This window comes from Ascidiella aspersa, chromosome 4 (genome assembly GCF_963924565.1).
Source record: "Ascidiella aspersa chromosome 4, kaAscAspe10.2, whole genome shotgun sequence".
Taxonomy (NCBI): Eukaryota; Metazoa; Chordata; class Ascidiacea; order Phlebobranchia; family Ascidiidae; genus Ascidiella; species Ascidiella aspersa.
Genome location: NC_139450.1, coordinates 8,385,290 through 8,401,353, shown reverse-complemented (window position 1 = coordinate 8,401,353; position 16,064 = coordinate 8,385,290). Strand labels below are relative to the sequence as shown.

Below are 16,064 nucleotides of genomic sequence, written 5' to 3'. Positions count from 1 at the left end.
GGGGGCCGTCGGTTTGGCATAGGCCGTTTTGGTGTCTAGGTTTGGGCGCCCTAATTTCACCATTACGGCCATTTAGGCCGACGAAGTTAGAAATTACTCTGATTTAGACGTTATTATGACAATTAGGTACTAGTCCTATTTTTGTCTTATTCCGAAAAACTTTGTTTAATTTCGATGTTGACGTTTTTCTCATTTCGGCCTTGTGGCTGGAGTCCCACCAATCAGCCTACAGCCAACATTTTTGGATTAAAACAAAATTAACAAAAAAGGCTGCAAATTTCACATTAGTATCATGATGTGTAGTAAGTGTTGCAAAACAGTCGAAATACGACAAGTTTTTTTTAAGAGCAGTGCTTCAAAAAAAGGTAAATTGATGATGTAAACAACGATAAATTGACAAATCAAAAACGATAGCTACTTATATACAACATAATTGTTCAGCACAGTTAGGGTTGTTCCAGGAATCTCCTAAAAACAAAAACATGACATATTATACTTGTTGCTTACAATGCAGATGATACAAACAAAACGCATTCATCTCTTTTTAGGTTGATGATTTAAAAAAAACGTGTGGTATCCACATTAATGTGAATTAAGACATGTACGTTTCGGCAACGTCTTTATTTGAAGGTTCTTGTAAAATACAAGAAACATGTAACAACGACCCTATAGCAGCAGCTCAGTTTCAAAATAGGCCTACCTTTCATGCGGCGACAAAAGCACATTACTATAGTCTCAAGACACAAAACTCTTAAACCGAGCTAAATTTAGAAAGTATTTTTGTTGATTCCTTTTTGCTTTGACCCATCGCAGAAAGGTTGTCCGTAAAAAATTTTTTAACAGCTGCCAACTGGTTTAAAGCTTAACAGTGCAATGCAGTGTAAAGTATTTTTGAAATGACTTAAGTCCAAGTCAAGATATATGAAAATAAGGTAAGCCCACGTGAAATAATTTCCCTACCTGTCCAAGTAACTGTCATAGAAAATTGAGTTCTGGTCAAAGCGTTTTTATGAAAATAAAATCTGAAATTCTTGAAAATGGGAAATCGCCCGATTTTGGAAAACATTTTAATTTTGTTTAGAAAAAAAGGAATACGTAACCTTTAGCTAACAAACTGTTTTACGTGCCGAAGTCGGTTGAAAAACTAAATTTATCAAAAACCACTTAACACACCTAAAATTTAAGTCACGTGATTTGATCAGTGACTATAAGTCCAAGTCAAGTATTTTGTCAAAATGACTTAGGCCCAAGTCAAGTATTTTGTCTAAAATGCAAGGCAAGTCATTTAAATCAAGTCCATTCGAGTCAATGCAACACTGCATCATATATTAAGGACAGCGCGAATATTTCAATATAACTGTTTAATTTTCAAAATTTAAATGTTCTTACATCAGAGTAAGGATGACTTGAATGATGAAATTTACCACCAGTCTTATGAGGGTGTCCTAACAAAACAAAAAGCACAAAAGTTAATTAAAACTTCTTCGCGAAATTTACCGGACTAAAAGAAAATAATATCGAAATATATTTCTCTTTAAACCTATATTTTACAATGTATTTGCGAACAAACGATAAAGCCCCTTAAGATAAAATAACTTAACCACATTTAAAGAAAATATAACGTGTAGGTGTATGCCAAGAAAACTATTTTAAATGAACACCGTTCTGGACCGTCCGAATTAACTTTTTCTACTAATATAGGCTTATGGCCTACGGTATACAAAACATAGGCCTATATATACATATATACATATATATATATATATAGGCCACGGCAGGCTTTAGTTCCATAGACATGGGACACGAATACTCGAATTATTATATGGTACATGTAATTAAAAAATGTTTATCTCACAGTCATTAATTGTTTATGATTAGAATATGACCACTCATTATATGTAATATTTTATCTAAAAAAACATTTAAAAACATCTATGTAAAGGAATTTAAAACATCTATATGTAGATGTGGAACCCTTTTGGAAGTTTATCAAGCTTACAGCCCCCTATAGTTTGATAATAAAACAGTGACAGGATATTGGCTTTTGAAAACGGTGTCACCGTTGTTTCCCTATGTAACAATAAACTAAAAAGAATACCGTAACAACTCATCTTCAATTTCTCATGTTTAAGTAATAAAGGTTTTGTTTTACTAATAAATTAAATAGTTTCAAGTTAATTGAATTATAACTTCCCTTTAAACTGTATGCATACCGCAAGGGTTTCATGGGGCCTAGATGGAATTGGCTGTAAGTGGCCCATACTGTACTGATGTGTTTTATAAAGTATACTTTAGGTAGGGTTGCCAATTTTGTCAATGGAAAATAAAGGACAAAAAATAATATGCATATGTTTTATATATATATATATATATATATATCCTTTTTAACAAAATATTTAAACATAACCATTATGGTTGCGTTACATAACTTAAAAGTAACAAAAACGATTTCATTTGCTTCGGTAGCTAGTAAGGCATTTTCACATACATGATGCATGCTCTTGATTTTTAATAGATATTCTAAATAATAACGTTTTTGAATGAAATCTAGTACAAAAGATCAAAATAAAGGACATTTGGCGTCCTTTATGAATGTCAAAAAGGACAAGGACAAAAAAGGAAAATAAAGGACTGTCCTTTGTAATAAAGGACGGTTGGCAACCCTAATTTTAGGGGACCGGCAAACTATACTTGTTCGTTGATTTTGCGCGTAAAGCAGTTTGCGTGATTAAGACAAAAACTTCTTGGAGCAAAGTCACAGGATTCTACACAGTCTTAACATGAACTATCTATGTTTCAACATACCATAGCATTTACCTTAAAATGTCAGAACAGAAAAGTTTATTGCATGGAAAAAATGCTACTCAAGTGAACCATTGGTCTCCACTCATGGGGAAAAGATTTTTGCTTATCTCTGTGATATGTTTACTCGGTAGGCCAACAATACTGCTTTACTGCCTCACTGGTCCCCACCGGATTTACTGCCCCACTGGTCCCATCCGGGTTGTGAACCACTGAACCCCAAGACGGCCATTTGCCCTTACCACAGCCAAAATTTCAAGTATCTATTTTAAATGGAAATTTTCCAAGGGGCAAAAAAGCTCCCGAGACACTGGTCCCTAGCTATGAACCACTGGTCCCACATCTTCCCTACCTTGTTTATTCTTTTGTATTTTGTGAGTAAAACTCTCGTTATACTCATATTTCGTAAGTGTTTTATAAGTTAGTGAATAGTTTTTAAAAAAAAGTTGTGTAGGTGATGTTTGAAATTTCTGTGTTGATGACCGCCCAGAGACTTAACTTTGGAGTGAGAAGAACTTTAATTTTCACATAGTTATGTATCTCTAATTTCGACAAATGTATTGAACAGTATTTACTATTTTTTCCGGCGGTAATTTGCAATTATTTCGTATTTCGTTAAGTAGGCCTACGCTAGGGCTTTATATTATTTTGCAGTTCTTGCTAGTTTGTATTTCAACAGACTGTTGCCTAACAATTTTCTAAAATAACTAACGTCTTGTTTATTTTTGGCATTTTTGTAGTTGTTTGTCTTTTTTTATTTTTATGCGCCAAAAATATCAATCGAGTTTCGAAAGTTTTGCATAATCCCGAAGAAATAATTTATTCGTGTTCCACCGGATCAGTAAAACATAAAAAACAAGTGACTGACGAAACCAAAACTTTTGCAGTTTCTTAATGCAACATATCGCTGTTTAAATCAGTGAATTCCTTTAAATCAGTGAAAACAGGTCAAAATTTTGTCAAAAAAATGATTTTTAGGTTGAAATGACTCAATTTAAGTCAAAAAATAATAATCGCCCTATAGCCTTTTCCAACAAACCTTAGGAATGAATCTAAATTGTTTACCATTTTCAATGAAGCTAGATGAGGTTCGACTAAATTTGCTAATCCTTAAACCATAAAACTATCTCAATTTTGTTTAAGGTTGGACCTAGTGAAACCTAATTAAGAAATATGTGTACAACCAAAACAGTTTTTTTTTGTATGAGCAATGCAAACGTTCAAGTAAAAAGAAAATGCGAAAGCTTATACCTGAACTACGTTATTAGCTGAAAAAAGTTAAACATAGTTAGATAAGTTATGGTTGTTTCTGTTTTAAATAAACACCATACTCGTAACATAGAGCAGTTTCATGTTTTAATAAAGTAAAAGATAATAATTAATGCTTAACAGAATTAAATGCAATATTTAACCTACCATAAGTATTTCTATCCTTGGAATAGGATAAGCCATTTTAATTTCGCTTGCCTCGTGTTTTTTAAGCGACTAGTTTTCTTCCAAGACTTCAAAAAGTTTTCTTCGTAAAAATTAACTTCAAAAAGGTGGAAAAACTTCCACGATATAAGTGCTTGAAAGGGAGTATTTCTACATTGTCAAACCACTTGAAGACAATCGTAAAATTTTGGAAGCCATTTTTAATCGTTATGTTTTTGGAAGCCATTTTTTAAACGATATGCGACAAGGCGTTATAGCGCCGTCTTCTGGACATTAAATTAGGTGCCTCAAGTCTTTAAAGGAACATATATTTTCATTATTTAGCTTTAGTGTTTTGAGTTTAGAAATTCGATATGCTGCGCATATTTGTTTCCTGAAAATAATTGATGTTACTAATTTATACCACAAAAAACAGCGGGTGGTTTCAAGTAAGTTTGAATAATCTTATTTTTTAAAACGTTTGTTTTAATAAATTGTAGCAGTTTTGCTAAAATATCCCTAAATAATGATTGTAATAATTTTTTTTTACCTGATAATCTCTTTTTCTTTTTACTCTGTTTCACCCAAAACCTGTAGATAGCCGAAAATAATATCCAACATTTTTCTTTTTCAGACGAAAATTTCCATTTCTTTTGTCAGACGCTGATCTTCATACAAATAACATATTAAAACTCTACTAACATGCGCGACCTGCTTAAAAATGAACATCTAGGTCAACATTCGATGGACTATTCAATATTAGTAAATAAAGAACAAAAATCCCATTCAATCGACACTAAACAATATTTACAGTTAAAAACTTTTTATTTGGACTCTTTTTAATCTATACTGCTATTGCTCTCTTGGCGTTTGAATTTAAACAGTTTCCGATTCATTGTTGGACATAGAACAGGAACACAGCTGACTTTATAGCTACCATAAATACTTCATGTTTGAACACACCCTGTTTCCCTACGTTTTAGCAAACACACACTTGTAATAAAAACTCCCTCAACATATGGTCGAATTGAATCTCCGTGTGTTTTGCGGACTACTTTCTTTATGCACCTTCTCTCACATAATCCGAACATGTCTCACAGTTGCCAATTCACCGAATGACCTTGTATAGTTTTTATACGTCACGCGTAGATTAATGTAGTTGTTGAAAACGGAATTGAAAGCTACGGTCCAGATCTCTTAAATTGAAACGGAGTTGAAGCTATAAAAATCTCCTTGTATAGGTGCAGTGGCGCAGACAATAAGTTTACAGCTTACATTGCGGTCGGCTTATTTGAAAGACGAAACTAACGTTGGACTAACCAATCAATGTTTTTGATCAAAGAGTACAAATTAAAAAACTTAATTGAGGGTTCCCATATAACTTATTCACCCACAGAACCTGGTTTGAAAATTGCACCCGATACAAATATGCCAAACGTCCATCGGTTATGTTACGTTTCATTGCGATTTTTTACGTTATGTACGTACTCCCGAGCGATAAAGTAAATTTGCTTCTTGATATGATTAGTTTTACCTGTTCGGTTTTAACTTTAAATAAAATGAAAATTATGATATACTTGTCGATATGTGTCGTAAAAGTACATATGAAGATACATACGCAGAATAGACTAAATGTTAAACGAAAAACGTTGCCGAAAGCAAATAAACTTTTCTACGAAGCATATAAATAAAATATGTTTTTTTTATTAAATGTCCTTAACGAGTTTTAAAACCTTTCGTCTCGCCTCAACTGTACATATCGCAATTTTAAGTGATTATTGCGACCGACCGAAATAATTTCTACTCATGAGTGTACAATAGTGATTATTGCTTAGGCTCACTCTCATTTTATTTGTTTGAAAAGCAATAAATAAGTTGGAAAATGTACGAAAGACCATACAACGTGTGATAACGGTACAACTCGATATTTATACTTGTCAGAGTTTGTTGATTTAAAAAAAAGGGACGCTCGCTCATCTTTTCAACTATATTCTATTTCGAACTAACTCCATTCAACGAGTGTAAAACGAAACACCGGGACGACGAGAATTGGCAATGTTACACCATTCGTTTCAATTGCCATGTGATATGTAATACGGCGTTCGTTTTGCGAAAAGAACAAACATTATTACGGAGATGCTGTTAAATGTTTTTTCATCGGCTGTACTTATTACAAAGGACAGTCCTTTATTTTCCTTTTTTGTCCTTGTCCTTTTTGACATTCATAAAGGACGCCAAATGTCCTTTATTTTGATCTTTTGTACTAGATTTCATTCAAAAACGTTATTATTTAGAATATCTATTAAAACTCAAGAGCATGTATCATGTATGTGAAAATGCCTTACTAGCTACCGAAGCAAATGAAATCGTTTTTGTTACTTTTAAGTTATGTAACGCAACCATTATGGTTATGTTTAAATATTTTGTTAAAAAGGATATATATATATATATATATAAAACATATGCATATTATTTTTTGTCCTTTATTTTCCATTGACAAAATTGGCAACCCTAGCTGTACTACATTAAAACTGGTCGGGCGGTCAGAAAAACACTTTCCGTGTGAGGTTATCTTATATCTGTTTATTGTCGCGTACCAACTTCAGAGATGTAACTATAGCGACATCCAACGCAGACTCAAGGGCAATAACAAAACCTAAAATATTGTGACACATAGCTTTTATACGCTTGCGATTACACAACAACGTCTCTTATTGCAATAGTTTGGTATGTATAGTCTAATGATCTAATACTCTAATTCAAGGGCAAACAAGTGTGTAATAGCAAATATAGTGATACTTGATCTTTTAAGGTGACATCAAAATACTTACATGGTTAATCAAGCTAAAATTATTTTCCTAATGTCGGGCATGAAAAGCACTCTCAGCACATGTATAATGCGACTAATTATTAAACATATCTACCAGGGCTGCAATGTCGAAGTCGACTTGGGTTTTGGGACTCCGGTAAGTGTACCCGAGTTTTGAGTCTGACGTGCGCAAGCACGATACTAAGTTTCGAAATATAAAGGGCACAAACTGTGAGTTCTAAAGGTTGAACAGCATATTGTGAAATATTTTGACCACGTATTTTGCCATTCAAGGGTGCCGGGACATATTTCAAAATCTTTAGGATTCCAATTATTGTCTTATTGGTAAGCTTCTTGATATAATTTTTTTGTGTACGATATAATTGCCAAAAATTAAAAAGGTTTTTCAACCTTGTTGAACAGTTAATGTGCTTTTCCAATCTCATGAATTGCAACGTTACAGTTAACCACTCGGCAAAAATACGAAAAGGGCGCCGCAAACTATTTAGAATTTCTGTAGGGTAACTCAAGCCAAAAAAGTTTGCGAAACACTGTTAGCTAGTAATAAAAATTAGACTACTATGTTACATTTAAAGTTTGCTATAGTCTATAAATGTTTAAGATTTTTAGGTTTGAAATTTATTGGCTAGTTTAACTATTCAAAAATATTCTGGCCTGTGGGGTTGATATTGTGTTGGAAATGTGACCCATGCCATAAAAAATTTGGAAATACCTTTACAGTTACTTAAGTTAAGTGGCCCAGGGCAAACCACCAATTAAACAAGATCTTGTATTATTTTTAACAATATTCATGTAAAAAAGTCATCAAAACTAAAATTTAGAGTGTAAGCAGTGTTTATTTTTTGGTCCTATCCCTAATTAATCTGTTTATTGTGAAACTAGACTTGTCGCAACCAAATATCAGCCATGTATCACAAATATATCCTATTGTTTTTTCCCAAAATTACCAACTCGTTCTATAACATTTTGTAGTACCGGTACAGTTCGATTTGTCCAATTGTGAAACGAATAAGTCCCTCTTTGATGACGTTGTTTGTGTCTTTTAGGACTAGGTGACTATATGACTGTTACAACAAAAAAGGTTATTATTAGAAAGTAGGTGTTACCAATCGATTTATTACCATTCTACATAGCAACCACATACGAAGCCTATCGAAAGTTTGAAGCAAATATATGGAGAAAGAAAAACTTGTCACAACAGTATCCTACGTTACCCTTTTACTGCAATTCACAGTTAAGGTGCCTATTATAAATTATTGTAGGTTTATGACTTTACATAATGGCTAACACTAAAGAGTAGTGTCGACAAATGACTTGGGTTGAAATTAGGTGCTTTCACTCAGCAATTTCGGTTAGTTATTCGGTTAGTTATTGTTGATAAATACAAGTTTTAATAGCTTATTGATTTTTTTATGAAAATTAATTGACTCGGTTTACTCTTGACTTAGACTGCGACTTGTTATTTATTAAAAAAAAGACTTGGACTTAAGTCATTTCCAAATGACTTGTTTGCAACACTGGATGCCTTTTGCAGATGAGTATTGTACGCGTAACCCCAGTTTAACCCAGGGTAGAGAAAAATATCCAACAGGCAACATCAAAATGATAAGTTGTGCAAAATCAAATTACGGTGATTTTAAAATTTAGATAACATCGCGCAGTGGTTCTCAACATATGGTACATTTTCCATTACTCACTGGTGGTATGCGAAGGCTTTACTTAAACAATTCGCAGGCCATTTAAGAATATATATTAGGCATTGTGACGGTTCTCATAACTTTTTTACTGTAATTTGTAGCATCGTTTTTGCGCCTATTGCTATGGTGTGAGATTTATGTGGGCTTTTATAAACACAGGTTTTTTTTGGTTTTTTTCTAATTAAGAAAAATGGTTTCGTTAATTAGGCCTACAAAGCAACAGTCAATTGCTGGTACCCGACCAGCCAAAGTTGTAGAACTACTCATGTATAAGCAAACATATACTGGAACAAATTTGTGACCAACAAGTGAACAAGTCACGTTCATCAAAGTGTTCAAATAAATTGACGCCACACTTGTTTCATCGTCATGGTTAGTTTGAAGTATTAACTGTAGGAAGGTCAAGGTCACTACGGCAGAATATAGTTGAGATTTTGTACAACGGTGATAAGTATATTCCAAAAACACCGAAAATAACGTTGGTAATGGACACTTTGGTTGAAATATATTCTAGGCTCTAAAACACTTTTTGTGAGAATACAACACTGCTACAATTTCAAAGCAGTCAAATTTCGTTGTCAGAAAAAAATACAAGGGAAACATGTCTCTTTTAAAATAATTAAAAGTATTTTTATATATAAAATCAAATTTTCATATCAAGGGCTGAGCTTCAGCCAGGAAAGTTGAATAAACTTTGCACTGTATACAGTCAATATTAATCTGATAAATGTGCTTGTCATAATTACTACAAAAAAAGATAAAAGCAAGACAAAGAAGGACAACGACAAATAAAAACACATTTTTTGTTAGAGAGAGAAGAGATGATCTTTATCTCATTTTTATCATCAGAGAAGAGATGGTCTTTATCACCTTCCTATCTGGTTTGCCACAGGTACCTCCTGAAAAATAACAAAAACATCACAATTTGAACTCCGTTTAAACTTCGGAAGCGTTATACAAACATTCCCGGTGCCGACACACGTTTTGGTGACACAGTGAGGGCATGTTGTTACTTGGCAAAATCAGCCTAACTTTACCGTTTCGGCTCACTCGATTTTTACCGGTTGAGCTTGCTCAATGCCTTTTGAAGAGCGAAGACTTCGCATAGCGTAGGCCGTGAGTTCGAATCTCACCAAAGGATGGTATTTTATGCAGCGACCTAGGCCTTGTCAGCACTCCTATAATTGAAGGCTAAGTTACTTCTGTTTATTTCAAAGCTTCGTTTTCTGAACCAGATTTAAAGTGGACGTTTTATTGAGAATATCACAGATGACTAAAAATAGGACTAAAAAAACTCAAAAGCGTAGATGAAGGTGAACATCCAAATGGGCTGATCCTAGGTAAATGTGTTTAATTAGTAGAGTAAAAGGTAGCGGTTTCAAGAAACGAATTGTGCTAAAGAAGTGTTTTTACTTGTACAATTTTTTAACAACTGGATTTTCAAAACTTACAATAAAGCTAGCATAACCTTGAAGATGAAATCTTGCAATAGTTGTAAAACGGTGTCCTACAAGAAAAACATTACCATTCAAACTTTAATTACAAAGCACGTTTACACCTTATACTGTTCATACTAGGACTGATATTTTCATCAACCCAAAAAAGGACGTATTTCAACGGCGGGTTTTAATAAAAATAAAAAGGACTTCTAAAGCAACATTTTGGTAGCTACAGACAATATTGACATAAACACACGTGTACACAAGAAATACAGCACAATAGGAATTCAATAACTGTTGGTGTCTTCGAAGAGTTAAAGAAGATTGGCCTACATAAACAATCACAAAAGCCAAAAAAAAAGCATCAATATCTTCCCATTAAATAATAATAATTTCAGTATTGTGACCTAGATACAAATGTGGTCTTATTACTTTTTATTGCTTTTTACACATCTGCATATTGACATAATTACACATTTGTGAATAAGAATAATGCTTTACGAATTTTTGAAATCTCAAGATTTCGAATTGTTTTGTGAGAAAAATTGACGTGAGAGAAAATATCTGAGGTCATTTTTTTAATCAGCAACCAAAACTAGCCAAAAACACTTTTTACTTTTTATATAGGAAGACTGATGACTTGTGTTACTACATGCTAAAATGCTCTATTTTTCGTATTGAAACACTCAAACAATTATTAAAAAATAGGAGTTAAAATACAGGGACCTTAGAGCCCAAATAACTAAGGATAAAAAGCCCCAGACCGAACACCATTGCTTCCTGTCGCAGCAGCTATAGTAGCTACTCAGTGTTTATTAAGTATTTAGTAGGTGAAAAGGAGTTATTTAAGGCCAAACAAGAACTGGAGTTCGATACCAGTTTATCCTGTTTAATTTAAGTAAACATTTTAAGTCATTTGTCTTGACTACTTAATAGAAAAATGAACTTACATTAACTTAAGGTATTTGGAAAATGAGTCTAGACAAATGAACTAGACGACTTCAATAATAACCTTGACTAAAAGTGAGTTTTTTAGATAAGGTTTTCTGAAAAGTTATTGATAGCTATATTTTCAGATAAAACTACCCGTCCCCAAATTTATTAAATGTCTCAAAGTTTGAAATAGTAAAAGGGGGGGAAATAGGGGGGAAAATATAACTTTTAAATTAGGTTGCTAAAATTTTGCAAAATTATTTTATTTGTGAAGAGGCTGACGATACACCTTTAAAAAACTAAAATTAATTTAAATCATTTTAATAGCTTCAAAATTACATATCATGTTTGGTTTTGCCCTACAGAATGATAACATTGCTCCACAAATGAGGCTTTTTATTTAATTGAATTAATGACTGTGTAAAAATTGATCGGTTCATTCGTAAACTGCTCCTGACTAAAATGTTATTTTTACAATTTACTGTTAAAAAAGCTATTTTTACAATTTGCTGTTTGGCTTGCTTATGTTTTTTGTTCTTTTGCTGATGGCCAAAACCAGTAATTTCTGTTACTGCACGACCGCTTTGCGTAAAACACCGATTTGTGTTAACGATGTTCTTTGGTTTAAAAAGCTATTTATCGAAATAGGTATCATATACATACTTACCAAAAGCACTTCATTTGGTGGAATTGGCTGGGCCATAGTTAAATAATTTACCACGATTAAAAACAGCACACGAGGCTATTGGTAAAAACAGGAACCGATACAGTCCCCTAAGATGCTTAAAACGTATTAATTTAAACAACTTTTTTGTGCAATGATGCGTGTTCAGGAAAATAAAGCTTTGGGAAATTAAACAATTTATTTAAAAAAACGAAAATATAGTTCGTTTGAATGAGTAGATTCTTTAATATTTTATCTCTGGAATAAGATACGCGTTAAAAAATGTAAACTTATTTTAAGTATGTTAGCTAGTTAAATCGCATTGCGTAGTCTTTCCACATTAGCCTACTTTGAAAAACATTCGGTTAGTGTTATTTGATCACATACAGTGCTTAATTGTTTTCCTGATAAAAATCCTCCTAAATATTATATCAGTAACAAAATAATGCTAAGATGCATAATGGCTTAAAATTACAACGGTTCAGTATAAAAAAAAGTGTGGAACTTTTTTTGTCCTTATATAACAGTAATGTATGTGTCAAGCCATTACAAAGCAACAATTTTGGGCCAAAACCTTGAAACAAATATTTGGAAACATTTGTTCAAGAAACCATAACCAAAACTATATATTCAAATAAAAAATCAAATAGTTTTATAATTATGACAAGGTTCCCGATTTATTTTATAGATGTTCACTGTAAAATAAATAAGGTAAATCAAATATTACCTGGTCAACTTATAGTCTTCATATCAATCAAAATCGTACAAAATAAAGAAAACGTCATCAGCCATATTCCGTTGAATAATTCCTTAACGTGAAGTTAACAGACGTCAGCATCATAATAAAACAAAAAATTAGTTCTGTCGGAAACCTAAATAACAACAGTAAGGTTAGGTAATCTGAGCTGCTCTACTGTAAAAGTGAAAGCAGTTAAAGGTTCTCCGGAATTATCATGTCTAAACTCGCCTGCATTCAGCTCATTTATTAGCTCCAATCCTGACTGACTTAATATTTACCGATCGTAATAAATCGGAAAAGGTCAATTACCTACTCAACTCAATGTACATACATGTTTTAATAACTATAGCGCGTTTTGTGAAAATCTCGTTCGCAACATTAACTATAAACGACTAATGCGTCATGCAACAACGCATATTAATCAGTTTGACACGTAACAGTAACGAAGGCATGTTGACTTACAAAAGACGTCCTACACCAGTTGTATCCAAACTTTTGAAACAGTATTACGTGACCGTCCATTTGGAACTATTTCATGATATTTTTGCAATAAAAATAACTTGAAATAAAAAATTACAACAGCACGATTAAAAAACATAATAAAATGATCAATATATAGCACTTTTTATTATAAGGGTTTACTTTACCCTTTATTCGCTTATTTTTCAGACAAAAAAATAAGATTCGCGGACCACTAAAAGTGCTACACGGAACCCAGGTAGGGAACCACTGCATTAAACCAACGTAACCTTCTTTGGCGTGTGAATGTCATTCAAGTTAAATGTAAGCCTACTCGGCCAGTAAACAACGCACAGGTACGTCACAATGGGTCTGTTATTATTCAAAACGTGCGCTTCCATTCAGTTACTGTACCTAATCAACTCCACAACTGAAAAGGGTGATTCAAAAAGCAAAGCCAAGGCTACGGATTTCAGATCTCTATTTTTAATCTAGTCATACATCGTTCAGCGGTTTTACGAACTCAACTCTTTTTAGAAAGCCACGCAAAATGCTACTTTTGTACTGGAAAAGTGTATAACAAAACAAACCAATAAAAATAATTTCACGTTAGCTTTCAAGTTTCTACGCAAGTTAACTGCAAAGTAATATCGGCTTTCACGGAGCGCTATTTTCATTAGGTTACAGCGCAAATAAGCAGCATTTCGTTGGGCGGAATTTCATTAAAGCTGGGTTTTATTTAACGCTTCCGAAACGTAAAATTGCGTTTTTATTAGTCGATGCTTTGTTGCAGTCAATGAAACGACTGAAAAAAGGGAATTATAATAAATTATTGGCACTAGCCGGGAGGTTCGGTATACGAGCCTTATCCACATTCCCCAGAAATCGATAGATTTTTTCCTATAAAATAACCAGGGTTGATTTTAGCCTACGTAGGCTATATCTTATTTGGAAACCAAACTTAATTATTTACTCGAAATCTATTTTACTTTTACTTAAGCAACTTCAATTTTTGTTTTTCTGTCAAAATCCCACAGGATGAACAAATGGAACATAATAATCAAATCAAACAACTGAAAGTCGACGACGCTATCAATTCGGAGCTGGGGCATTGTACGTTTAACAAGGTTTTAATCAAATAAACAATAAGCAGGACACAGCAAACGTAATTCACTCGACCATATTTTTTTATAACTTTAATCCCATATTTTTCACAATTTTGAGCAAAAGCGGCTTTACTAGATCCAACACTTTTAAACTAAAGCACTGCAGATACTTTTGCTAACTCTTTTTTTAATTGTCTCTGTATGAGCCAAAGTTTTTCTCAAACACACTCGCGTCCATGAAGAGGCCATATAGGTACAGCATTTACCGTGTTGTATTAAAATAACATTTTATCTAAAAACTACAGCATTCCACTGGTGAGATTTTTTTGCTTCGCTGATGCCTAACCTGCGTGGGCTTCTTTTCATCCCCAGTAATGCCCCTATAATCCATAGACACAGGCTCGCTCTCAAATATTCACGTTGAGATCACCTTCTCTATTGTGCCAAAGAATATTTCCATTTCAGCAAGCTTGAATTCCGCGCTATACTTATCGTAATAGCAACGTCGCCAAAGTCAATCCTACTTTGTGACTCACTGAACACTACTGACCGTCAGAACATACCCGCACCATGTATGCTTAGGCTGTTTTGCTCTATTTCATTGTATGACATACGGTTATTTCGAGCAAATATGCGGATCTCATTAACGTTTCCCGTGCGTCACGTGTCCTCTTAAGTGTAGCCTATTAAAACCAAAAAAACTCAATTTGTTTTCCGGCTTTGCGCAATTAGATATACATTGTAGCTGCGTTTGTTGCTTGCTTGTGAAAATTAAGTTTTTGTAGACAATTTGACTTTATGAGCTAACTTTGTGACACCATTACTAAATATTTTCATGGCCCCCCGAAACAAAAATCCTTGATCCGCAATAAAATTTATCAACATAACAGCTGCAATTTATTTAAATGTTCATATTTATAATCTTGTAAGCGAAACTCGGGATATAATGAACTGTTAAAATGGTGCGGATCGCTTTTACTGCAAACTGCGATGTAAACGTTTTGCTCATACAACTTTTATAAATACAGCAAATCCTCACAGAATTTTATTTTTAGCGCCACAAGGCTGCGCAAGAGAGTTAGATACATCTTTGAATTAGGTAAGATTTGGCGTCATCATAGTATCAGGACTTTAGCAGCTGTATTTAGCATTTTTTTGTATGTCGACCACCATATAAAATATATTTTAAAATGTGAGAAAACACATGAAATTCATTAAGGATACACAACGCCATTTTTAACGCACCATTCTACCTTTAAGTGCTTTTCAAGGATTTGGTCAGGTAGATTAGATAAGAAATTAAAATTTATGTTTATTGGTTGGTCATGCGATAAACCTAACCGACCGTTTTCGGACCAAATTTTACAGGTTCGGGCGAATCAAATGTTACAAAACTTATCATTCGATTATCAAAAGCAAATTATTTTGACTTTTATAACAGCCTGGTATCCAATTAGATCTCAACGTAATACAAAAACAGGCGACTTTCGGCCAGACAAGGCTCATACAGATTGTAAGGTTATTAATGGACTCTTTACGATGAAATTGGATTGATTTGCTGCAAGGATGATATTAAAAAAAATAACGGAAAAATATTATGGCCCAGATACTTCTAGTTTTCCAACACTATGAGATTTAATTTTCACCGCGTTGTTTTTTTGTAGCACGGTTCTAACTGCAGAAACACATTCAAATTATAATGCCCTATACACGTTTGATCCAGGGACTTGCGCCCTATACCTAACGTCTGTGTTTTTCTGCGAAGCGCATTGGGAAAAACAGGAAGTCGCCGGCAGGGTTGAATGGCGTCTTCCGTCTATTGGTTGTTGGGTGACATCGGAGACCTTTCATTAAATGTCATCTTCCTGACTACTTTATTTGTGGAATGACAGTTTGACAAGCTCGATGGATAAAAGTTGCTGGAATTTGTTCTGCACATGAGTAGCGTGAGATCATGGGTGGTTAAGGTATCAAGTAGTTTA

The 16,064-nt window shown here is 33.6% G+C and overlaps 2 long non-coding RNA genes across 2 annotated transcripts; both read right to left on the bottom strand.

Annotated features, from left to right (window-relative positions):
- Nucleotides 1–352: 352 nt before the first annotated feature.
- LOC146146983 (uncharacterized) lies at nt 353–4,923 on the bottom strand. Its single transcript, XR_014494815.1, has 3 exons — nt 4,766–4,923; nt 1,390–1,445; nt 353–468 (listed from the first exon to the last, which is right to left on the bottom strand). It is a non-coding gene; the product is annotated as an uncharacterized LOC146146983 (long non-coding RNA).
- A 4,618-nt stretch (nt 4,924–9,541) lies between these two features.
- On the bottom strand, nt 9,542–12,642 carry LOC146146982 (uncharacterized). Its single transcript, XR_014494844.1, has 3 exons — nt 12,506–12,642; nt 10,194–10,249; nt 9,542–9,641 (listed from the first exon to the last, which is right to left on the bottom strand). It is a non-coding gene; the product is annotated as an uncharacterized LOC146146982 (long non-coding RNA).
- Nucleotides 12,643–16,064: the final 3,422 nt, after the last annotated feature.